The sequence below is a fragment of the Drosophila takahashii genome, chromosome 2L (genome assembly GCF_030179915.1).
Source record: "Drosophila takahashii strain IR98-3 E-12201 chromosome 2L, DtakHiC1v2, whole genome shotgun sequence".
NCBI lineage: Eukaryota > Metazoa > Arthropoda > Insecta > Diptera > Drosophilidae > Drosophila > Drosophila takahashii.
The window spans coordinates 12,373,239-12,399,984 of NC_091678.1; the positions used below are offsets into that span (position 1 = coordinate 12,373,239).

Genomic DNA, 26,746 nt, shown 5'->3' on the forward strand with positions numbered 1-26,746 from the left:
TTATAAAACGAGGAGTCCAGAAAGGAGCGACTGAAAGTGGCGGATGGCTAAGTGCAACTTTAATTGAGGATTTTTTGTTTCTCTGTGCTACGTTTTTTTTTTTTGTAAGTGCATCATTAATGCGAACTTAATGCAAAAGTTTGCCTAATTACATTTTGGCATTTAGCTAGAGTGGCTTATCTTTCTACCCTTTTTCATGGTGGTCCCTTTTTTATCTGGCGCCTATATATTTTTTTGGCCGGCCCACATGGCGTATGCTTCATTTGACGCGTTCGTTGGCTTTTTGTGGGCTGGCGTTATTCCCACAAAATTTCCAACAGCTTTTCATCGCTGGCAACAGGTGAAAAGTCTCATTTCATTTCGGGCGGCTAAATCAAGTGTAAAAAATTCAAATGCCTTATCAGCTTAAGCTTCTGCTTCAATGGAGCTCAGCCGATGAGTGTGTTTGTGTATCTGTGGCTTTTCCGGAGTATCTGTGTGTGGGCCCAAAACATCTGTGTGGGTGCCACATGATGAGCTTTTTGACTCTTGTTTGCTGTTGGCTTTTTGCGGAGTTTACCCGGCGAATGGAATGAATGCAAATGAATAGGAGAATGTTTAAAATTGCAATTGAAACTGTAATTGAGTTGGCAAAAAAAAAAGGAAAAGAGGATAGGTGGCAGCCAAGTGTGCTTAAAGCTTGAGGCAACTCATTTGATAGCAGATTGCCAATGCGTAAAAGGCTACAACATTTTCATTTTGTGGCAAGTTCTTTTCACTGACTCCCCTGCGACCTCAAAAACTGACTTAGATAATAAATTGATATTCCTGAAGCACCTTTGTGAGGTGAACGGTAATCGAAATGCTTTTCCATTTGCTCGGTGGTCTTGTACAAAAAGAAGTGGAGCTTGTCCTCCGGGAGAACCAAGTGAACCATTTCCAAAATGGCTTGGGATATGGAATAATGATGGAGATTAGATAGAAGCATGATGGAGTGCTCGTGTGTGGGCTAATAAATGGCAGTAGATAAGCAGATTGCTGCTTGAAAATGCACCGAAAAGTGGCTAAAGCCGAGATTTGCTTTTAAGAAAATATATATAAGCCGTGAATTCACTGTAGATTGGATACAAATAAAAGAAAGACACTCACAAATTATACAAACATATTAAAGCTTTAAAAATAAATATAAATTTAAATTAAATTACAAATTATTAAGAAATAAATAATAAAGCAATTGCATAGAAAATAATAACATCGCTATTTTTAAAGTATAATAATGTAGTTATTTTTAAATCACCACAACTATTAATTCTCAAATATTGTGACAACCTAATGACAGTCTCAAGGGCTTAAAAAAAGCCCCTTTTTGAATTGCAAGAGCCAAGCATTTACCAAGAGACTATTACATAAAACTGCAATAGAGCGCACAGAAATTATAGCAACGAGAAAAGCCATTCATCATCCAAGTATGAAGTTGTCGGGAGCGAAAGCGTTCGAGTGCATTATTAAAAGAAAAATTCGTATATTGCTTTTCTGCCGAATCATTGCTGGGATATGAATTTACTTTCCAAAATGCAAAAAGGTTTACCCCTTTTGGTCAGAGCGCCCCACCTTCTTCCCCTTTCCTTATTTATTGAAAGTTACCTCAAAGCAAGGCGCGTGCACGATTTGCTCAAGATTTAAGGAGAAAAAACAATGAAGCTCGGTTCTTTGATATCCTCTAAAATGTATTATAATTCATCACATTTTATTGGTATAGAATTTTAAACATAACTTTGTCAATAAAATATAAAAAAACAATATGGAGCTCATATTTCAAAAATTATATTTCATGATTATTATAATACTTATTTTATAAATTCTCTTTTAATTTTAATATAAGGTAAAATGTAATTTGTCTTTAGTTTTTTTGTGGCTGCTTACCCTTGCAAATAATTCCTTTTTATTTTGTAACACCTACTTTTTGTAATTAAAATTTTTTAATTTAAATAAAAATCATAATACTCTCGCAGCAGGAGCAGGCCAAAAGCGAAAGGTGCCTCGTTGCCTCGCTTATCATAATGGCTAAAATAAGGTGAAAAACTGGGAGTCCGAGGAGAAGTGGAAAACCGAGGGTGTACCCCAAAACAAGTTGCATGTACTTGAATGCGCTGCGAAAGGGAAAAGTCTGCGCCACGAGAAAAACTCACTTGAATGGAAAGCCAGAGAAAAAAGCCCGGTAAGGAAAAAAAACTCAAGAAAAAAGACCGCAAATAAATGTCACGAATGAAGTTTAAGGAAAGGCGAAGCAACAATTGCTAAAGGGCGCGCGGAGGGAGGTGAAAACCTCCTGACAAAAATAACAGTGCGGAAAATCCGCTCAGCAAAGCACAAAAAGTGGCAAAAGGGGGAAAAATTAAGAAAAATCTGAAAAATACCAAGCGCACTGGGATAAGTTTTCACTATACTTATATATATATATGTGTGTGTTTGGGTGCGGAAAGTCCCGCAGCGACTATTTGCCTGCAAATGACTTTGAAAGTGCGCATTTATTTCAATTCTTGTGCTGCTGCAAAAGCTGTCGCCTGTCCACGACACTCGGGATGCGGCCCAACTTGCGTCAAAACTAATGAAGCGTTCAACTGCGAATCTGGTTCAACTATTTGATTAGCTCCATTCAATAAGACCACCGATTTTGCACCACAATTTTGCATTCTTTTGGGTAAAGGCTAATAAAGGTTTTTGCTTTCGAATACCCTACTTATTTTCATATACGCAAAAAATACTTATGTCGTAATGGTGTTTTAAATTTTCCTAGGTTTTAAAAAATATGTTTTTGATCAAAGAACAATTTAATGGTTTTATACATTTTCCTTGGTTTTAAAAAATGTTTTTTTGATCAAAGAGCAAATAAATATTTTTTAAAAAATATATATTACAATTATTTGACAGACTTAATAATTTATAAACAATTTTATTTTAATGTGATTCAGCTCATTAAGTTATTAAAATTTATCTTGCGGTATAGTTAAGTCGGTACCGTAAAAACAACAGCATTATTTCGCTTGACTTTGTTGATTTGCCATTGATTTTAAGAGTGCCACAGCCACACCTCCGTTTTGAAATAAAATTGGTGTGAAATTCGTATTTTCCCCAGGATTTATTTTAAGATAAAAAGCACAAAGTCATGGGGGATTTGTTGATATTTACTTGGCTGTTTCAGGTGCTACACAATTTGTCAGGTTTGTTTGTATGCCGTAAATAGATTTTGAATAGCATTAGGCAAGCAATTTGGTCAAAATTAGCATAAATACATAGGATATTTGGAACGGGAATGGAAATACTATTAAAGTAATATCTTAAGGTTGGACTTTCAGCTTAAAACTAATTTTGTGTAGTTCTAGTTCAATTTAAAAATTTAACCTACAGTGTTATTTTATAATCAAGAAACTCGCACATTAAATGTATCACATCTCTCTTTCATTTTGTCTTAATCAAGACTCCTGCAGATGCCGACCGCTGTTGGCTTTTCCTGTGTTTTATATGCCTCCAGTTCTTCCTGCAACTTAATAACCACCCTCGTAGTTAAACAATTAGCGCGAAAAAACAAAAAAAAGTGTAACAAGAAAAAGTCTTTCAGTCACGCCAACGTGGCAAAAGGCTTCAGGCTTTGAGCTCATTATGTGAGCAGTCATGGGAAAGGAAGCAAAAAAGTAAACAAACGGAAAATCTCTGAAGAAAACCCTATTTTTAAGAAACGAACATTTATTGCACTTTGCACACATGCAGGAAATATTTTTAAAAATGATCCATTGAAACAGTATACATTTTATATTTTTAAATATTAAAATACCTTTTACATTTTTTAAAATATGCATAAAACACTGTGTTGTAAATTTATTTGCTGAAAAATTATAAGATAGGTAATAAATAGGTACTATACCTTTTATACCTTTATGCCTTTTAGTGCCTAAAACATTCTGTTTTACGTAAAGATATTAATTAAATGTTTACCTAATCATTTATATGCAACATCAATTTTATTTTGAAATTTATTATAAATTTTTTTTTTAGTTAGATCCTTATTTTCAAGAAAACCAAACCCCTGTGACTAGTGTTGCTGATAAATTTAGTAAAGTAATTTCTTTGTCCACCAAAGTATGCAGCAATTTTCATCACTTTTAATTGAAATTGCATTTCCCAGTCTTGCGTGACGTTAAACATTCTGACCTCCAACAAACTATCCTAATTGCTTAGCATGGTTTACTTACTAAACTTAAAGCTTGCTTTTTTAACTAGGTTTCGGTTGACTTTTGGGAAATCTTTTTGATTAAAACAAACAACCCCAATGAAAAATATTGATTCTTTTCTTTTTACCCAATCATGTTTTTCTACGGCAAAAGGTCAAATAAAAAAGGCATACTTATATTGCAAATTGTGTTCTTGTTTTCACTTTGCTTTATATCTCATTTCGTTTCGGGAATAAATAAGTTTTGCTCATTCAGCTGTGTGTGTTTTTCTTTTCATTTTTGTATGTTTATTGGACGCTTTTTGATCAATTTGCCGTTAAATAAATAATGTGCAATATACTGCGAAATATTTTGGAGTCGCGTAAAAAAGAGTTATTAAAGTTCAGTTCTGTTTTATTTTTTTCGATGCTAAATGAGAAAAATAATTTTAGGGGGAAAAAATGGTTTGGGTTTCATTACAAATGCAACTTTCATAAAATATTTACACCAAATGCATATCATGTGAAGAGAAGGGTTTCCCTTTTATGGTTTATGATTATTTTATAAAATGAATACGAAAGAAATGAAAGCTTAATAATATTTAAATGTGGATTTGTGGTTAAATATTTGTGACACAAATACATATGTTTACCTCCTTAAAAAATAATATTTTTAAAATAATTTTTAGAAAAAGATTTTAATTTCAAAATTGTAGCCCAGAAACAACTTAATCTAGATTTGTGGCTAAAAACTCCTCCATAAATTACATATGTTTAATTCCGTAGAAATTAATGTTTTTTGTTTCGTTATTTTTTCTTCACTCTGTGGCTTTTTTCTTATTTAATGGGCAGCCTGTAGATATTTTAATGTTAAATCTCGTAAATTCTTGTGAGTTTAAGCACGCACTTTGTTGGGGTGAAAATTTCCGAGAAATGGTAAAGGAACGGAGGCTTTGGGTCTCTGGTGTTCCTGGCTAAAAGCTGCCTGCAGCTGGCGCCAAAAGCGGGAGCCACGGCTTCCCATCCATCGTGATGCCTTGGCCGCTCCGACTGCCAACTAAATGTCAGTTAGAGTAACCCCCCCCTAAAACCCAGACGCCCCTGTTTGCCACGCCCATCAGCTAGCTTGTACATGCATTTCAGCTTAGGGCTGCAGAATGAGAATATGGCGAGAAAAGCGAGCGGGTGGAGATGGATGGATGGTTGGAGGGATGGAAACTAAGGCACGCAGTTTTCCGATGCATTTTCATTGTTAAGCAAACATTTTATGCTACTGCTGCTATTAGTGACACTCGTTAGCATGTTGCCACCACGCCCCCAACGCCCGAAACGCCCCCCGTGTGCAAATATTTTGCTTACAATATACTCGTTTACCCGACATGCATATGCATATTTTCCGAGCATTAATTTGATGCGAAGCGTCGAGCGAAAAATGTCAGCACGTTTGTCACAGACGCAAAAGCGAAAAGCGTCCGAGAAAATGCTGGAAAATTGCAGAGGGAGTGAAGGAAAAAAACAAAAATAAAAAGGAAAAAACGCTCGATGGAAAAGTGGGCAAGCACAAATTTCAGTTTAATTTTTATTGCATGTAAGGACTTGGTTGTGAGCTTCAAATGGTTAGAAGAGAGCCAGAAAATTGCGGTCAATTTAGGAGTGGAAATTGCATTCTTTAAATGGAAATCATACATCAGTTTGAGGAGAATTTCTGCAGAACTGAATCAAAATCCAGTTCTGGTTTTAAGCTTTTAATTATCAAACTTTTTTTTATGAATTCAGATTTAATTTTCATTAAAAATCAAGCAGCCAGGAAAATGTAGTAAAAAGTTAAAGACATAAATATTAAATTTCTTAAATGGAATAAAAACCTCAAATTAAATTTTTTTGTTAATTTAAAGCAGCAAATCAAAGCATTTAATGTGCAGTTCATTATAATGGACAATACAAAAAATAACTCAAATTGACTAACCAACAATTAACACAACTAATGGGTTTCAAGATATTATTTTTTGCATGGTTTTTTGTTGCCACCGAACTAGTGAAAATTTCAATTAGCACTTAATTAACGAACAGGAAATGCACTCTGCAATAAATCCTTTCGCTCTATATCTGCCGCAAAAACTTTTGCAGCTTGACAATAATTTTGAATTGCGTCCCTCGGCATCGTAAATTGGCCACTTAAGTACTTATGGCTAGTTAACAACAACAAGCGCTGCAAAAAGGAATATGGAAATATCGACGGAAAACTTTGGGGAGTTTGCATGGAAATGAATTTGGCGAAACTAGTTGAAATGAATTGTGTAATGCGCATATTTATAGGTATTTACGTTGTTGCCTGCCTGAAAATTGAAGATTTAAAAAGTTTTTATTTGGAGGGAAACTTTATTTCGGAATTGGGCCAAGGTCGTCAATGAGTATTTATGTTTTTTTTTGGTTCACTTTGAGGCGTCTAAGTCGCTTAGGATTTTTTAAGATGCTTAACTTATTGAATTTTGGCCATATATATTTTTCCCTATATTATTTTTTAAGGCGATTTAATGGTCCTATTGGTTTTGCTTTTGAATTGGCTGTTTTCCGTTTGCATTTTTTCTATAATCGCATTAGAAATGAGCAATTTGGCGGTAAATTGCGAGACTCGAAATGAAATGCATGCAGCATTCGATATTAAATTCATTTTTTTCTACTCATTTTATGTTTGCATTTAAATGGTTGAGTTAAGTTGAGCGCTTTTCGGAACAAAACAAAGCCATCAATTTGTGAAATATTTCTGCAGTATTTAGAACAGAGAAAATAAAGTTTTTGTATTTTTTTAATGCCTGCTTTCGGGCGCTTCCAATTTAATAAGAGAATATTGCGTATACGACATGTGTATTGTGCTGCTAGCCACTAAAATTGTGCGCAATTTTGCCTAACTAATTGGATATTCAGCTAAATGAATAAGCATGAATTAGCTGTAAAAATAAAGCAGCCAATTTGGTGGTGGCAATTTGTTTAATATTTTTTTGATTTGTCATTCAAAAGGCAATTAGTTTGCTTAGTTTTAATAGTGTTAATACCAAATATTATTCAATAGTCAATAGTCCCTGTTTCTCACAGATTTGAATTCCTGACCTTTGCATTTAAATTGCACATAAATCACAAGCGTCAACAAATTAAATAGGTTTTTTTATTTTTACAGCATTTTGCTTGTTGCTTTCGGACTTTTGGCATTTTTGCCACCATGTAATTTGCCGTCTTATTTTTGTTTTTCTTTTTATTGATTATTACTGCCCACAAAATATAATGTTCACTATAATGCTTTGGCTTTTTATGCTGGCCATATAAATGTGGGCAAATTATCGGTTGCGGTGAGGCAACAGAAGTTGCATATTTTATGTGCTTAAATTATATGAAATTAATCACAATCAAATGAATTTCCAATTGAGCGGAGTTGAGTGCTGGAAGTGAGTGGCATTTATGGTGATAGCATGGGCATTTAATCTTTTGCCGTATGCCTTAAATATTTTCAACTTTAATCTTTTCACATAGAACCTTCAAAAGTTATGGCCCATGGGTTGAAGGCAGCTTTTAGCCGCAGACAAGCCTTGTTTGCCCTTTAACCCCACAATTCACACCTCACTGCCACACTGACACAAGCATATATATGCCATTCACACTAAATCTGAGGTCAGAGCCATCATCTCCTCGGATTTCTGCTGCTGCTTCCTTCATCTCTTTAGAACCTGTGCACTGCAAATACATCATAAATAAATAAGTAACTCTACGGCCTGTGCACGAATAAAAAGTTTAGATACTTTTACTCCATTATAATAATTATTATATTTTATTAGCTTATATTATAAAGTAAAGAGAAGGATTAGACAACTAAATACAAATTTATTTGGATATAAAAACACAGAAAATATTTTGGTTCTCTGTGCTAAGCTGTTAATAATACCAGATACAAAATATGGGAAAAGGTACTATAAATTGTATATTTCTTAATTGTTTTACCAAAAAAAGCTTTCAGTGTAACTACCGGGATTTTTGCGACCGCTTATCTTTCCATTTTCCTTCCCTTTCCTCACTTAATTTTCCTGAGCTGTGAAAGGCTCAGTTTTTAACTCCACTTCATTAGCTGGCGGGCCACGCCCCCTGGTTTAAACATTTTTTCGGCCGCCTGCATTTTAGATCATCGCCTTTTGAAAAACTCATCCCCATTCCGGACACGCCCATCTCCGCCCCTTTTTTCAACGTTGCTTTTGTGCCTTTTGGCGGTTACGCTCTGTGTGTGTGTATGCTCTTTTCGGGGGCTTTAAATTATAAAGTGTTAATGGCGCTTTAATAAACCGCTAATTTGCTGGTAATCTGACCCCAGCTTGTGTCTGTGTGTGTGTGTGTTTTTATGATATTGCATCAGTATAGGAGCATTTGGTGTGTATGTAGATGTGTGGAAGTGTTGGTTAACGAACTTTGTGTGCCATAAATCGCTAAAAGCTTTTCCCTTTCCGCCTCCTTATCTGGAAATCTCCACTAACTCACTCATTCAGTGATGGTCAGTATCTCTATAGGGAGTATTTTCACTAGATTTAAACAACTCATTAAAGATTTTGCAATTAGGAGAATCTTTCGGAGTTTAAGCATAAAATAATTATGTATCGAAATTTTATTTGGTTTAAATATTATTTTAAAGCAGCGGTCGGCACACTCATACAATTACATTTTGTTTTATATTTGTGTGAGTAAATTGTACGGGGCGGCTTAACAGTGTGTGTGCGCAGACCGCTGTTCTACAGTATACGTGGAGGCAGCGCTTGAGCAGAACAATTTCCTATGCTTAAGTGAGCAGCCGACGCTGCCGACCGCTGTTTTAAAGCTATGAATGCAAATAATAAATTTTATAAAATAAATGTTTAAATTTTTAACCTCTCTGAATTTTTTATAATTAAATATTTTATACTTCATTAAGTGCCGATTTATATATAAATAATATTTATTTATAGATTTAAAAATACCTTATACCTTTATTTGTTAAAAATAAAATAGTAACGTTCTCGTCACTGTATAAGCACAAACAGCTTTGGTTAATCCACCCATTCAATCCATTTATTTTGGTGGGCGTGGCTGCATAATTGTTGCATTTTACCGCCCTTGGGTGTGTGGGCTGGGGTTTAAGAGTATTAACATTGTTCTCCTGCGGTTGTTGTTTGCTTGCTTTAATTATTGCCAGCCTTTATTTAATTGACTTTAATTTTGTGCTGTGTTTCGTATTTTGTGGGATTTAAATTCGCTCATTTTATGACCAGTTTGGGTTGGCCAAAAACAGCTAGAGGCTGTTTAAAGAGCCCAATTTACGGCTTTGACGTGACCGAAACGTTGATTACAGTTTGGGAGCCACTGGAACTCACACAGTTTGAGCCGATGTAATTGTATTAAAAACCTCCATGATTGCAGTTTGCAATGCACTCGTCTGAGGGCTGTGTAAATTAATTGCTCAAAATGGGGATAATAATTGAAAGCTGAGGAGAAAATATGGAGTTTAATTGAACAATCTGAAGGGTTCGATAGTTGCCTTTCGGCAAGTATTTATAGTTATAATGCGGATTTGGGGAATTCTGGAACCGGAGATAATTTTACTAAAACCTTTATTAAACATATGTTTTAAAACTAATAATTGTTAATGGTATATTTACCATTAAATGCAAATTATAATAATTAATGTTTTGATAAGTAATTCATAGTATATTTTGGCCTATAGGTAATTTGTTCTTCTTTTAAGAAAAATGTATCTAGATAATAAACTTTATCTGGGAAAATTGAAGTTTCTTCAATACACTGTGAAGTGTGTCAAGGTAGCCTGGGGAAAAATTTCCCAGCGCTGGCAAACGAAAATTAGATTTCACACAACCTCCCCTCTGAGCTCTCAATTTTCCTGGCAATGTGTCAAAGTGTTTGCCATACCTGGCAAAGTGCGTCAAAGTTGGCTCAAAAAAAAAAGAAGAAAGTAATTAAAATTAATTATATGGCAAAATGGCTTCGCCAATGAAGTTATTCAACTTTTTTCCCTTAATATATGTATACTTATATTTAATAAATTTAATGCGCAATTAATTGCTTAACGCATAAAGACGTTTTCTGGCAGCCAAGCTGGCCAACAAAAACATTTAATTGCATTAATAACGACATTTTTACGTGTTTGCGTCTCAATTAGACGCTTTAATTAAAATTATGATGCCCGGCAGTGGAAGTAATTTTAAGTATAAAGGCTCGACTTAAATTTTCCACACAATTGTCTAATAATTAATTGCTGGTCCAGACAAAGGAGCTTAAATTGTAATTGCAAACGGAATAATATTTTAAGATATAATAAAATAAAATATATAACTTACAGTAACAGTAAGATGTAATGTTTAAACTGGTTTTTGGATCCGAGAAATCATTTCTCTTGGCATTTCCAAAGTACAAAGGAATTCGACTTTAAATTATTAATCTCTAAATTGTTGACTCATTCATGAATGTGAAAATAAAATATTATGTTTGGTGCTATTTTGTTTAGCATATAAATATTTTCAATTTTTGTCTTGCTATTTGGGTATTAAACCTTGAATAAAATTTTCTATAGCCATTGTTTTCCGACACCATTCCATTCCATTTAATTTCTCCGGCATATGTCTAATGTCAAGGAAATTCCTATACTGCTGAGCTGAGGATAAGCCACCATCATTGGGACTACACGTAGTCTGAAATTCCACTCCCACGTGCAAGTCCCTGGCTGTCCTTCAGGTGGGTGGGATGATGGGTGTTTTTACCTTCTTTTTGGGCGGATGGAGAGCGAAGATTCTGCATCAACGTCGTAGTCGTCATCCTCATGGCGTGCCTGCTTGCAATTTGCAAGGGACATGCGACAGAAAAATGCACTAGACAAAAGGAAGAGAGAGCTGCACGTCCGATATGCCACACCCACCTGCCACACCTGCTCCACCTGCTCTACCCGCCTATGCCTTTTGTGCATTCCTCGTTTTGTCATGCCATTTTGCCATTTCCGTAGCAAAACAAAAGTCAACTAAATCTCTTGTCACTGCGCTTCCTCCTCGAGGCTTTTGGTCAGGTCACTGGAAAAAAGTTGCAAACGGGGGGCTGTGAAAAGTCTCTGAAGTGGTAAAAACTTTGCCACCGTCCCCATGCACCCACTATTACTATGACAAAATATTACAAATTTTATTATACAACAAAAAATTATTTTAAAATATTTTGAATTACTTTTTTGTATTCACAAATGATTTTAAATCATTTTTTTGAAAATTATGTCTATATAACACGTTTTAGGGATTAACTTATTATAATAATTGCTATTAATATTTTAATATTACAAATGTTTTGTTCAACTCTCAATTAACGTGATAAATTTATTGGTTTTGTTTTAGTTCACTCTTATTATTTTGATTTATTTCTCGTTAATTTTTCTCAGTGCTTAAGAAGTTATAAGCCTTTTTTACCAGCCTAGTTGATGGCTGTGCTTGGGTAGAAAAGCAGCTCATTCCTGCTCAAGGTATTTTCGGCAACGACAATAAAAAAAATTGCCAGCTCTAAAGTTAAGCCGAGCTAAAAATAAACTTTGCCCTTGTCAGCTTTAAGTTAATCTAACCAAAAAGGAAAGGAGAATATGACTATATATCTTAAGTGGGACAAGGCGACAAGAACGAGCTTGGATGCAACTAATTGAGAGCCAACACAGCGTTTGACATCTCTTCGAGGATAATACGTCATATTTTTGGAACAGATGTTTCAGTTCAGCTTATTGAAGTGAGCGATTCGGGTATTTCCATTTAAGCATTCTCCATCAATAGTTTAAAATGTCAATTTTGTGTGATTTTCTTAGTCAGACGTTATAATATTGATATAATATAATAAGGGATTTAAAAACTGTTCTTAATGGTACACTCAAAAAAAAAAACAGCCCGAAATCGCCATTAAATCAAGAAATTCGCCATGAATTTCAGTCGATGGCGATTTACCGTATTTTTTAGAAAGGAATTTTCTAAAATTTAGAAAAAAATTTCTGAAAAGCAGAAATACTTTTCTAAAATCAAGAAAAATTGACATAAATTTGCGAAAAATTTCCTTAAATCCAGAAAGTACTTTTCTTGAAAATAGAATTTTTTTCTTAAAATAAGAAAGGACTTTTTTTATTTTCAGAAAATTTTATTTATTTTAATAAAATGTATACATATTTATTTTACTATTTTATTTCCTAAACAAGAAAGAGAAAAGAAAATAAAAAGGATGAAAAGAAAATTATTAATATTTCCTAAACAAAAAAGGAAAACAAAACAAAAAAGATAAAAATAAGATAATAAATATTTCCTAAAGAGAAAAGAGAAAAGAAAACAAAAAAAGATAAAAATTACATTTTAAATATTTCCTAAACAAAAAAGAAAAAAGAAAAGAAAACAAAAAGATAAAAATTATTAATATTAATATTAAGTAGGTATTTAATATATTACCTATTATTAAAATTTACTTACTGCCAAATTATCAACAATACCTGAAATTGAAATTATTCCTGCAATCGAAAATAAAAATTAATATTAGAGAAGGATAGTATTTGCGGCCTGCAATAGTATGGCCTTTGCTTACCATAAATTTTCACACACTTACCAAATTTATATTTAAATTTATTTAAATTGCTTACCTATTAATTGCCTCTTAGAGGGATCGCACTTTAACTTTCTTAAATGGGCTCAACACAAACTTATTACTTTGAATGCTCATCCAAAACTGAGCACAAGGGTTCAAAATGCAGCGCAACGCAAGCAACTCTCTCGCGAGAGACTGCATTTCCAAAACAACAACGCAATAAAAGTTACAGCTACGCACAAGAAAATTCTCGATCATACGCACAAACACACATAAACATATACATACATACGCCAAAACTGTCGTCGCAACGCGCCGCGGACTAACCCCTTGTCTTCTTCTTTTTCGTTTCGAAGAAAGAGTGAGAAGCATAAAAGAAATACAAAAAGTTTTTCTTAAATCTATGGTGATTTTCTAATTCTACTTTTTTGTTTTCAAGAAAACATTTTTTTTTAATTCAGAAAAATTCTTAAAATTTAGAAAAATTTACCGTATTTTTTATGGCGACTTTCTAGATTATAGGAAGGGCTGAAGTACATTTTTTCTTAATTTAATGGCGAAATCGCCATTAATTTAGGAAAACTTTTGGAGAGCAAACTAGGAAAAAACACCATTGATTTAAGAAAAAAAATAATTTTTCTAAATTTTAGAAAGGTTTTTCATAAAATTCTGTTTTTATGGTATTTTTTCCTAGATTCAAGAAAACAATTTCTAAAATTCAGAAAACTTTCTAAAATTAAGAATAAATTTCATTTTATGGCGATTTTCTAAAATTTAGGAAAAAAAATTTTTTGAGTGTACTCAAAATTAATTGTCTACTGAATGGCTTTGCTGAAGTTCTTGGAGTTCCAGGCAGAGTATCTTTGAAGCTGTCACTAAGCTGATAAGTGGCACAAAATGGCATCTGGCATTGACATGTATGGATGCCATCGCTCTCCGTTGGCCCCATTTTCCCTCCTTCCACCACGCCACTATTAACGAGCTAAAGAGGACCCTTCTTAGAGGGGAAAGTGAAGAAAAGGAGACTTCCCTTAAGCATAGAGAAACGCATCCGAAGGCGAAGACATGTCCTGTACGTGACGCACACTTATTTAGTTTAATATATCCCCCTTCACATGCTGGGACGTACAAATATATAATAAATATAGACGAATGTACACCTGCATTCAAAAAAAAAGTACATGAATATTATGTTGAATTTTTGTATTATTTTTTAAAACGGAATTTTAGCAATATGTTGTTGGTTATAGATTGAAAACATAAACCGAAATTAGATTTGGTTTCAAACTAATTATGATTTTCAAAAAACATTTTTAAATAAAGAAATGTGGCTGGAGATCTAATTTTAAAAAATTGGTTTCTCATAAATTCCGAGGTCTGTTAATAAAGAATAAACCGACCAAATAAAGTGTTAACCTAGTCTAATTGTCTGGTCTAAATAGTTTATTGAAATCTAATTTATTCTAGTTTTATATTTTAAACTTTTTTTTAATTAAAAATAATTCCTAATATACTTTATCTGATTGCTATTATTTTATATTCTGTTTTAGGTGAAACTCATTGTTACATTTTCCTGACCGCGATTGTGTATAGCTTATATTGGTTCATTCGTGTGACAGCTTGGGTTGTGTTTTTTGCTGTCTGGAAAAATGCAGTTTGTTGATGATGAAGCGCAGCTCGGAAGTCATGTCTGCGACAGGCGGATTTTCCTGAGAGCTCAATTTAATGATTTTGTTTTCTTGACTATTTTCGAGCAGAAGCCATGGCCATTAGAAGAGCTTTTACAATTTCCCCATCTTGATTTTCCATAATTCTTCTAGTGCACTTGGCCAACTTGAGTCCGCTGAATGTCACAACACAATTGTCAACTTTGCCTCGGCCCACATTGGAGTGCATTAAAATGCGGAAAGAGCCAACGGCATGGATTTGAATCTTACGGTTTATCTCTTTCAATCAGCCGCCTCCTCATGGGACAACCTTTTGGGATTCGCTGACTTTCTGACTTTCTGCTGTCCCGACAACAACGTTGCCCTGTCATCATCGTTGTGGCAGTCGTGCTTAGGCAGCTATCATAAATTGTTGCTTAAATTGCATATCATACGATGACATCGAGTGGCAACGTATGTACGTACCTTCGACTGCCCCGGCCTCCTCCCCCTTCTGATGGAACATCCATCAAGATTCGGTTTTGCCAACCCAGAAGATTCCAGCAGTCACTCGATCTTGGGTGAATTTGTCACTGATAGCAGGTGACGCATTTTGGAGATGGAATCGTAACTGAAAAACAATGTGGGTTACTTTCACTAAAAATTATTTAAAGTGTCATTTCATATATCAATCTTACTTTTTTTTTACAATTATTATCTATTGATTAAATTATTTTTTACTCAAAAGCTTAAATTTATAGGTTTTATAGGCTTATCGATTTTTAATCGATCTTAACGATTATACTATCATTAATTACCCATCTCTAATAAGCAGCCTACTCAACTAAGAAGGTGCTGTATTATTTACCTGGCTATTTGATCAGTGGGTGTGGAGATAAATTGACCGTCAGTCAGGTATTCAGTTTGTCACTTAGTCAGTTTGTCAAGTCTGTAGGTTGTGGGGCACTCCAATGCGGGCTGTCACCTCGTCATCGTCATCATCATCAAGACGTTGATTATGATCATGCACTCATAAAAAAAAATCGAAGAATTTCCTTAAAATCTAGAAAATTCTTTCTTGAATTTTTGCCAAAGGCGACCTCACCTTTGTTTCAAGAAATGGTTTTTTTGAAAGGCACCATTAAAACCAGAAAAAATATTTCTTGTTTTAAGAAATTAAATTTCTTAAAACAAGAAAGGGTTTTTTAGAAAGCCACCATAAAAACAAGAAAAAATATTTCTTAAAACAAGAAAGGCGATTCTTGTTTCAAAGGTGGTTTGTTTCTTGTTTCAAGAAATTAAATTTCTTAAAACAAGAAAGGGTTTTTTAGAAAGGCACCTTTTGAACAAGAAAAATTCTTTCTTGTTTAAATTTCCTTTCAAGAAATTTTATTTCTTGATTTAAGAAATAATATTTCTTGAAGGGAAGTTTTATATTAACACTGAAACCCTAAAAATAAAATGTAACTTGGTTTTTTCTTTTGCATATTTTATTTATTTAAATTTAAAACATTTAACACTGAACATTTAAACAATTTTAAATAACAAATTTTTGGCTTAAGAAAACATTATTATAACCAAATATGTAGTTGCAGGCATAAAAAATTATTTTCTTCGGCTTTCCTCATCTGGAAAAAAAGAGTTATTGGGATATCAATGATTTGTTTTTAGATAAGAATAGATAGATGTTTTTAGATAATAGATAATAATGTAATGTTAATAATAGCCAAAATACAAACACGTTGGTCAGACGACCGAGAGAGGAGCAAGACAGGTAGAAAATGAAGAAGGAAGGGTTGAAAATCTAATTTCAGAAAGAGCCACATACATAAATATATATTTACATACAGTCCTTTGCGCGAAGGGAGACCGAATGTAAGCAGGTCAGATCATGACAATTTTAAGAAGGAGTAGAGAGAAACGTCGCGACGCGTAGGTCAAGCGAGCGAGAGAGAGGAGCAGAATATGAAAGGGTTGAAAATCGGGTTTCAGATCGGGTGAGCCGCGTACATGCATAGATATTTACATGCATACATAAGTATGTCAAACAAATACAACATATTTTTCTTACCTTAGAATGTTTTAAAACAAAATTACAGCTTCGCTAAACAAATTATTTGGCTGATGCAACTGCAGGTATTTTCACTCTGAAAAATAAATAAAATGCGAGTAATAAGATAAAGTTATTATAGAACTCTACACCCACAGATTTATATACAAATGTATGTATGTACGTAGCTCTTAGCTAAAAAACCATTCAACTAAATTGGTATACGCTTGGTAAAGAGATTTGAAATTTATCCTTTAATTACATACATACAATTGTACGCCCGCTATACAAAAAATTATATATTTACATACCTTTGAATATTTGGAAAAAGGCTTAACCTCTTATCCGCTTGAAAATCACGTCCATCACTCACGAATTTTTTTCACAACTGACGCTCGGGGGATCAGAGAAGTCGGTAGCCGGGTAGGCCCTTCGTCCCACTTCGTTTTTCTTGTCGTTAACATTCGGCAGCCGAAGGAAGTCAATGGCTACTTTCCTATATTCTAGGGTCATTTCATTCATATATTCAAAGGTGATTTTGTCCTAAAATACGTACAAAAATGTTTTGGCTGCGACGGCAAAACAGACATATGAGATTTTCATTTTTCTATTTTTAAGAAAAATTCTTTCTTGAATTTTTTCCATCAAGAAAGGTTTTCTGTATTCAAAGGCCAATTTTCTAATAACAAGAAATTTTTTTTCTATTTTCAAAGGTAGGCCGATTCAATGGCGAGATTTCCAAAATTTAGAAATTAATTTTTATGAGTGTGGGCAAACGCAAATGTAATTAACATGTCAAAGTGCTGACAAACTTTAAGCCTTTTGTGCAGTTTCTTCAATTGCAGTTTCTGTCTTTTCGTTTTTTCTTGTACATCTGGTGGATTTTTTTCATCCGTTTTGTTTTGAAAATGTGTCAAGGCGGAGATCAGACAAGAGAGTTCAACTAGAGTTGAACCGACTAAGAATAGTACTGGCCGCAATTCACTCACCCCCCAGTAAACGTCAAAGGTCTCGACCTTTTTGGAATGGATATTCCGCCCACGCCTTTGGTTTATTATGGTTTTTGTTTTGGCTTTCCAGGTTTCTGGCTCTCTGGGTTCTCTGATTTCTTTTTCTAGGTTTTTCCTTCATTTTTATTTATGACAAAGGTAACGGAGAAGGCTGCATCTCTGCTGATTGCCACAGCCTCGGCACTTCATTTAATGAGTTTTCATTAGCACGCAAATTGATTGCGGTAGCTCGAGTAATTTATTTACATAAACACACATTTTTCGTAACCGACAACAAAAATATAGCTTTAAAAGCTCTTTAAATTTTACGTCAGTTTGGCGCGCAAAAATAAAGGGTTTGGCTTTATGGCAAACGATTTTTCAACTTTTTACGACGGTTTCTTGCTGGGCTCGACTTTAAGGAGTAATCAAAATTTTAGTAATTCATTAGGGTAGACAAAAAACGAAATTAAAATTCACTTTCGATTTAATGTTTCGCCACTTAAAGAAGGTTGTACAACTTCGGTTCCGGTTTAATTGCTGGGAAAAGCAATTGCAGTGTTAATGTATGTCTGGAGGTCAAAACGGAAGCTAAAGGAATAATTCTTTGATGTTAGAAAGGTATGCCAAAAATTAAATACAAAACAGAGGTAGTAACGATTTTAAGGTAGAAAGATGAAGAAAAATTTTCAGTTTTAAAAGGATAAATAAGGTTTAAAGAACTGAAATTAATACTTAGAATAAAAATATTTCCCATTACTTTGTGTGACCCGAACAAATTAAAATTTTTATGTCACCTTTAATTGTAAATCAAATTTTCAAATCATATCAAAATTAATTTTTATTCGTTCAAATCTATGAATTGAAATGAAAAAGTAGGTATGTAGGAATACTTTACCAACCAGTTAAAAAATTATTTTTAAAAAAATTAACCAGCTGAGACTTTTTGTAAAGGGTATTTAGAATTTTTAGTGGCCGAATAGTAGCCAATAATGTTCGCCACCCACACAATTGGGGTTCTCTTCTAAGCCGCCGCTCTTATACTCTCCCACTCGCTCTTATACCGCTCTGCAGCCTCTAATTGGAAATTCCTCTCCAATGCGATCTCACAGATACACAGATACAAATGCGCGGTACAAGTGCGATGACGTTGGCAGCGACGTCGGCAGCGCTGCTTTACGGGTGTCTGAACCCGCGACAGAGACGGAAATAGAGAATGACCGAGAAGGAGGGAGAGAGAGACTCAAATCTTCGATGGTTTTTCTTCTTTTTTTGCTGTTCCAATTGAAAACTGGAATTGGTTTCACTGGAAGCTTTGGTATGCGATTTTCGGAATCACGGAATGGTCAATGGAAGCCAAGAAGTACAACAACAAGTAATAATAATTGAGCACTTGATCAGCAGGAAGAAAGAGAAGGAGACAAAAAGAAAGAGAGAGAGAAAGAGAGTAAAAGAGAGGTACAAAGAAATAACAACAAAAATAAAACCATGAACTGAAACCCAAATCCGTGAAAGAAAGGTTATGTAAGGATGGGAAAAGAAAATAAAGTAAACATTTTATATAAATTCTAAAGATAATATTTTTCCACAATCAATTTATATTTCTATAAAAATATCTTCAAAATTATAAAACCAGTTTTTATTATTACCTACTTTACAGACTTAAAATCTTCGTTTGAGATACATATAAATATTTTTGTTTACGGTGTTCTCTGGGGATCAAAAATAGAGTTTTTATGTAAAAATACAATCTTAACAAAAATAAGAAGAGATGGGTAGACGGAACCTGTGACCAAGGTAAGTAATCCCACTGTAGATGTTCTTGCTATGGAATCAAGCAAACTGAGCAGTCAACAAGTCAGCTCCCAGATACAGATGCGGTTCACAAATACACACACATACCGATACCAACTTACTTTGGATGCATTTGTTATTTGTTGTTGTTGGCAAACAAAGAAATCAATGCACACAGAAGAGTGCTAAAAAACAAGTACATTGAAACACGAAGAAGCAGAGGGTAAACCCCAAAGAAGCACTCATCTCCTCCCCCTTACCGTCCAAAAAAAAAAAACCAAACAAAACAAACAACAACCTAAAAAAAAGACACTGGTGGATGTAAGCAAGTAATGAAAGCAAAGCACTGGAAAAATAATGATTAAGTCTCGGAAAATGTGAGTGTGTGTGTGCTTGGAAAAGAAAAATTAGTCGATGAGGAAAAATCTGCTTGGAAAAGAAAAACACGTCGCCTTGCCGTGTGTGTGAAAAGAAGAAAAAGAAGTGGGAAAGAAGCAGTGGGATAAAATTGGAAAAACTCGATTTATGAGTTTCAATGCAGTTTCCTTTTTTTCTTGCCCACTCACAAGCAAACAAGAGTGTGTGAGAGAGTTGTCTTTAAGTTGAAACTGCATACCAAAAGTTTGACGTCTTGCATTAACGGTTAAAGGGTAAAATTCATGTAAGCTCCATTCCAGTCGAGAATCCTTAAGAAATTAAACTAAACCAAAAATTAATGGTTATATAAATGTAGTTTATTTTTAAGTTTTATCAGTATTATTAGGAAAACATTTTTTTATGAAATGTGCAAGAAACTTTTTTAAATTTTATAGGTTGTTTTTTTTGTTTTTTTTTTAGTTTTCTTATTGATCTTTGAACAGCTTACATTAAATTGTTGGCGATGCAATCGAGCAGCTAACATCAAACAAATGTCAATAGGAGCAAAGATGGAAAAGAGGCTTGCTAAGAAAAATATAAAAATATTTGAACAAATATTCATCACATTAAATCTGTATAATATACAGTTTATATCCATAAAGCTGTTTTTGTGTAAGCCTGAAGTTTGTGCTATATTCGAGTGCATCCTGTATTCGACGGGTTGTTGCAAAAAAATAAACCACAGCTTGATCCGACCAGTAAGTTTAGCGCCCTGCTCTCGTATATTAATAAAATAAATTCCATAAAAAATCACTTTTAATAAATTTTGTCATAAAATTGGCATTCCATTCGCCTATAATATGGATTCGTAAAAAATGTATAAAAATCGGTATGGTAAGCGCATAAATCTCTGGCCCAGTCTCTCTGTGCCGTAACAATAAAAATAAATCGCTTACGATAGACAACTGGGAAATCCCCCAAAACACAAAAAAAAACCGACAACAAGTTCGAGAGCAAAAGCGCAAAATAAAATAAAACAAACAAAGGCGAAAAGAATGAAGAATGAGAAAATAAGGGGAAAAAATCGGTAAGAATTTAGCTGCAACTGTTGCACACCTTGTTCGGTTCTGGGCTCATCGCGCCCCAAGGTCCTACGACAATCCCCTCAGCACAGATTTACTTGAACGGGGGCACCAGGGGGTTAAGTTGTAAGTTTGGTTGGAGTTTCTTGTGGAGAGGGAATCGGTGGGCTTAGTAAGCAAACAGCTGGCAAAAAAGAACAACGCAACCACACAAGGCAACCTTTATTAAAAAACGGAGAGGAAGGTGAGCTACGCAGACCGCGGATTAAATTACTCTAGAAATAGGTTTTACAAAAAAATATTAAATTTATAAAAAAAAATACAAATATTTTTTTAACTTCATTAAATTTACCAATCGAAAAATATAAATGGATGTTTTTTTAATCATTATAAAACCGCTTCAAAGTTGTGAAATAAAAGTTAGTTGGTAAATATTTCAATTGAATCAGTCACTGAAAGTATGCAATATAATATTTTTTCTGAAAGATGTGATAAGAAAAAAGATTAACTTGTTGTAAATGAGTGTAAATTAGTTGGTGTTGATAAAAAACAATATATATTTATCGCTTTGTGTTTTAAAGATTTTTTTAAAACACAATAAAGTTTGTCTTTAATTTTTTTAACCAATTTCATACTGCATATGCCGTGTTGGCTGAGGCAAAAAAAAAGATGCACCACAGCTTGCAAGAAAATGAACGCAACTTCAAAGGGAGGGAGCGGGCTTTGTATCGCATATATACATATAGATCGAGTGCTTCCAGTAGACATCGTGATCGGGGGAAGGGAGGGCGCGAGACAAAGGGAACTTTTCAACAGCTTGCGAAACGAGCGAGAAACGTGAGCTAAGCCGAGGAAAAATATGCAATTTGCAGCGGCTCCGACTACCACATAGACACAGGTTCGTGTGTGTGTGGGTCACCAACTTCTACCTACAAAGTGCAAGATGCAACAGCTCCGGTTGGACGGATTGGATTGGATGGGTTGGTCATATTGCGGCGCTGCCTTGAAGAAGATGCTGCTAGAACGCGACCCCCTTTTGAGTTCTTTCCCTTTTCGCCTTGGCTTCACTTTGCACACGGCGAGAAAAAAACACGTATATATTTATTAAAATTCTAAAAATTATTTCGCTATGAAAATAGACCAAATTAATAAGTTCTGGGAGATTTTAAATGACTTAAAAGTCAGTCTAAAAGTATGCTGCAAAAAATTCGATAAAAAACTGCGCGACCTTTTTCTTAAAATAAATAATGAAAGGATGTTCATGATGTTGATTTATTGGTTGCAATAAATTGTTGTATTCCCTTTTTCATAAATTAGATAGGTTTTTGGGGTAGTTACGGTATGGAATTTTGGGAAAAATAAATATTTGCTTTGTCATAAAGGTAAAAATTAAAATTACTTAAAGAACTCGATACTTTAATATAAGAAAATATTATACTACTTTAGTCGGACTACATAATCATGAGAATTTTAATGTCTCATTGTGTCCCATGTTTTTGTCAGTGATGCTAAGGTGAAAGACAAAACAAAACATTAATTGCATATGGCAAGACAATCCGAGTATGTTTGCCGAGAAGGGGGCTGAGTGGGTAGGCCTTGCGGTTGCATTTCGTGACGGCGATGATAAGACCCGTAATGATGATGCCGACTTGTGGAGGAGACTTCACTCTATCTGGATATCTACCTGTCTGTCTGTCTCTCTTTTATTGTATCGCCCCTTCTCTTTTTTTCCTTTTCAAGTTGGAATCTGTGTGCACTGGAAAAAAATATGTTAAAATATTTCTCATATAAAATACGTTTAAAATCTGTGTTTTATATTCGTAAGGGGTATACTCAAAATCAGTGTGTATTTTTTATTTTGTGATTGGAAGGGCGTAAGGTTGTTTTCTTCCAGTGTATCAGATTGGGCCAACTCGGCTTTATTTCGCTTGGTTTCGTTTCGTTTGTCTGACTGTGACATGAAAAATTAACGCAACATGGTGAAAGTTGTGAGCTGCAATCGCATCGCATGCTTTTCAAGGTCTTTCCTTAGGTGTTGGTAGCCCCCCAGCTTCAGCCCCCATTTCCACGCCCCTTTACACCGTTTTCCCGACTTTTCCGCATTTTCCAAACGTTTTTTTTTCTCCCATCCTTTTGCTTGGGCTCCTCCAGCGATTTGCGGTTAGTGCAACTTGTGGCTGGAGTGCCGAGAGTGGCAAGTGATACGAGTATTTTGATTGAAATTTTGTTGTCTGATACGGATGCGATACATTGAGGGGAAATCGATTACAAATTGGAGCACGCTCCACTTGCAATCGGTTGAAGGGCTTCGAGAGGCGGCTAAATTGGGTTACTGATATCCCAATTGAATTTGGGGGGAAAACATTTTACCTTCCGCACCAATTAAAGGTGCTTCATGTTCGAGATAAACTCATCGCTCAATTTATGAACCGAAAATAAAGCCACGTAACCCGGTTTTTAAACGATATTATTTGCTTTTAATTATTAATTATTTTTGGTAATATTATTATTATTTTGTTTAATTAAGCAAAGGAATATCTCTCATGTAATGGTAAATAAAAAATCACTGGATGCTTCAAGCTCCGCCTCATAATGAATGTGCAGATCCCCGAGTCATTTGATATGCGAATCTCCATCATTGCATATTCTGCTATTTCACCTTTCGAGTGCCGGGGCTCTCATTTCCATATACCGACACTGTTTTGCGGCCCCCAAAATCCGACTCGCCAAACGAAACCAGACCAAGAACCCCCATCTCCTCTCCCCAACCCGACTTTTTCCTTCTAGCCAAATTGCTCCAATTGCTAATCACGCTCACTCGAAAGCTGAAAATCCAAAATCCAAGTCGTTAGCAATGCCAACTGCGCTCAGACACTTCGCACAATCGGAATCCGGAGCTGAAATAGCTGATTTTCATTTCGATTTCCATTACCATTAGCATTTCCCTGCCATTCCCAATTCCATTGTCCGATTTTCAGTGGCTGACGCATGTCAACACACCCATGAAAAAGTGCAACAGCAATGGCAAACGGCAATCTGCAACCTGCAACCTGCAACTCTTGAAACTCGCAACTGCAATTTGCACAACATCAGTCGACGAACGAGCAGTGAAAATTAAATCATTAAAATTGCGACACTAAAAAATGCCAATTAAACACCATTGGGAATTTTCGCCGTGGCCAAAACAAGAAATTACAGATTACGCGAGAAATGTCAAAAAAATCAACAAGCCGCGGAAAAGCGAGGGAGAAACGAAAACCAAAGAAGACGGAACCGAGTCGAGGAAAGCCACAAATTAGATGTTGAAAGATATACACGAAACTCCTCCAATTGCACCTAATCTTTTGGTGAGGGAAAAACGAAAAACTAAAACCGAGGGGAACTTGTCGACTGACGGCGAAAACAATGTTAACGAAAAATAGCATTTAAGGAGAAAGTGCGCATACCAAAAGCCAAAGTTTTACAGTCTAACAATTACGGCATGATGACGCTTATGCCGACGATGATGATCACGTGATGATGATGATGAAGATTGTGGGGAAAAACCAGAAAGAAAGGCCTTCCCAGATGCAGAGATACCCTATGGTGAAATGATGAACATTTTTGGGAGCACAGAATCGCCTTTGAGAGTTTCTTGACTACAGTTCCTGAATAACTTCCTTAAAAATCTATACGAGTTTATTATAATACTCAAATATTAAAAATGTAAAATATGTTCGAAATACTTTTGTATTCCTTATGTGGTTTTTTTTTATTGACATAAAGCGTGTGGATATATACTTTATTTGTCTAAAGATAATGATAATTGCTAATTGAATGTTAAGGTACATCATTCATATTATTAATTTTCTCTATGCTATCTTTTCGATCTTCACGCTTAAAACGTTGTTCCTCTCGGTATATAATTTACTAGTTAGATGCTTTATTGGCACGAATTTTCTAAATTAATACACCTGCTCTACTTTATAATTTTAATAATAGTCCTCCATTATTAAAAAGTAATGTCAAAATTTTAGTTAAAATTTATACATAATTGATAAATGTTCAAAGTTTAAATTTTAAACCACTAAAAAAATTGGTTTTCTTCTGCGTTAAATAATATTTTTAAAAAATATTAAAAAGGGTATACTTTTTTTAAGGGTGTTTCCAAAGAGCTGTAAGCTTGCGTATAAAGTCCACTATCATTACGAATTAAGGCAGTAGACGAGGAAGACAGCCGACTTACGCTGGTCAAAAGGTGGAACCAGATGAAGCTGCGGCCGCAAGAGAAGTAGCTAAAAAAGGAGGAGGAGGAACACGTTTAAATGAGGTAAAATCCGCCTCGGGACTGTAAGAAAAAAGAGAGTGGAGACGGCAAGGCAAGGCAGAAACGGCAGCTAAAAATATCCAAGATGCATCTGGCAGATATAAAACGAGTACACCTAACCGAATCAAAGGCAGGAATTCCGCGTATTTCCAGAGTGACAAGATGCAGTTCGTTGACCATCAATATAAAAACTAATAATTACACAAAACAACAGATGCAGAAACACTGAGATGCATCTTATTATGAGTGATATCCAATTGACACTCTTCCAGGACTCTTCCTCCCCTGGCAGCCTCTACTCAACTTTAATTAAAACAAGTCGGGCAGGCATAGGGCGAATAAAACGGAGATGAAGACGGATCTGTAACCGATATCCAAGGGCTGTGGAAAAAACCCGATCTTCGTCCCATGACGACTTCTGCAACGTTTTAATTGTCCCACTTTTTACTGGACTTTACTTGCTCTGACCGAAGCTCGGACCTTGAAAAGTGTTCCTGCCCTTCCATCGCTTCATAAAGCGAATAAATATGCGGGTACTGCGGGTATAAAAAAAAAGAAAAACAAGTTCAGAGCGGAGGGAAGAACCCAAGAAGTGACACTGATTCGAATTCTTCTGGTTGTCTAGCAGACTTCCTTCAGAATGGACAGATTTTAATTTAAAAATGTGGCACTGATGGATCTAAAAATAAAGAAGTGTTTTTTTATTATTTGTAAGATACAAATATTTAATACTTATTTCTGGGGATTGAAATATCTTTTAATTATAATAATCAAAATCTAAATCAAAAAGTACAACAAAATTAAAAACTTACAAAAATAAAAATAAAAGCTGTACTTTAAGAGGATAACTTTTTAAAGTTAGAACGCACTCAAGCCATGTCAATAAATAAAATTCAACCATCAAAGCTTGAACTTTGAGGAAAACCATATAATATCTAACCGACAAATTCTAACCCCTTATATTTGACTTCTCCAAATAAAACCATGTCCTCACCAACAAACCCGCAATAAAATCCCCCCCAAAAACACTTTACGGCTTAGTTGGATGAGACAGGACAAGTCGAAGAACTAGAATAACAGCAAGAACATTCGATGTGTGCTGAAACTTTAAAAACTTCGAATTGCTGGTGGGATTGGTGGAATTGACGATGAGGAAGGAGGGTAAGACCACCAACATTCCATCAAAATATGTGGCACAAGCCGATTCAACGAACCATCTCCAACTCAACTCAAGTCAAGGCGATAGATGGTGCAGTTTGGATCGGTTTGGTTTGGTTTCGGTTAGATGCGGTTAGATTACACTGAAATTAAGAACTAATTATTAAAGATAATAGTATTATTTATTTAAAAAATATTTTCCAATGCTCCAAAATGATATATCTCTTTTAAAGCATCCATTTAAATGCTTTAAGTAGGGGCTTTTAAACAAAAAAAGTGGGCGACGTGACTCCTTTTTAATATATATTTAAATTTTCCAAATATTCCCAGTAATGTTGACACTTTTCCCCAGTGCATGTGTGAGTTTGAGTATTTCTGTGAGCAGTTTCATTGCAATATCTCAAACACAGCGAACGAGGACAGGCGAGCGACATGAATGGCAGCATTTGCTTTGGATTCTCCTCAACTAGAACTAGCTAGAGGGAACCCAACCCTCCCACTTTTTGAAATCCAACTAAGCTGCAAACATCAAATGCAATTCAAATTGAAATCTTTACAATGCATA

The 26,746-nt window shown here is 34.8% G+C and overlaps 1 protein-coding gene and 1 long non-coding RNA gene across 3 annotated transcripts in view; one reads left to right on the top strand and one right to left on the bottom strand.

The window, feature by feature from the left end:
- mtgo (miles to go) overlaps positions 1-26,746 on the top strand; it is a 135,850-nt gene that overhangs the window by 38,762 nt on the left and 70,342 nt on the right. The gene's annotated exons all lie outside the window — the stretch shown is intronic.
- On the bottom strand, positions 16,000-17,239 carry LOC138914986 (uncharacterized). Of its 2 annotated transcripts, XR_011420688.1 has the most exons (4): positions 17,052-17,239; positions 16,807-16,991; positions 16,517-16,592; positions 16,000-16,073 (listed from the first exon to the last, which is right to left on the bottom strand). It is a non-coding gene; the product is annotated as an uncharacterized lncRNA (long non-coding RNA). The 2 variants fall into 2 exon arrangements; XR_011420687.1 differs by having other exon boundaries at positions 16,807-17,231.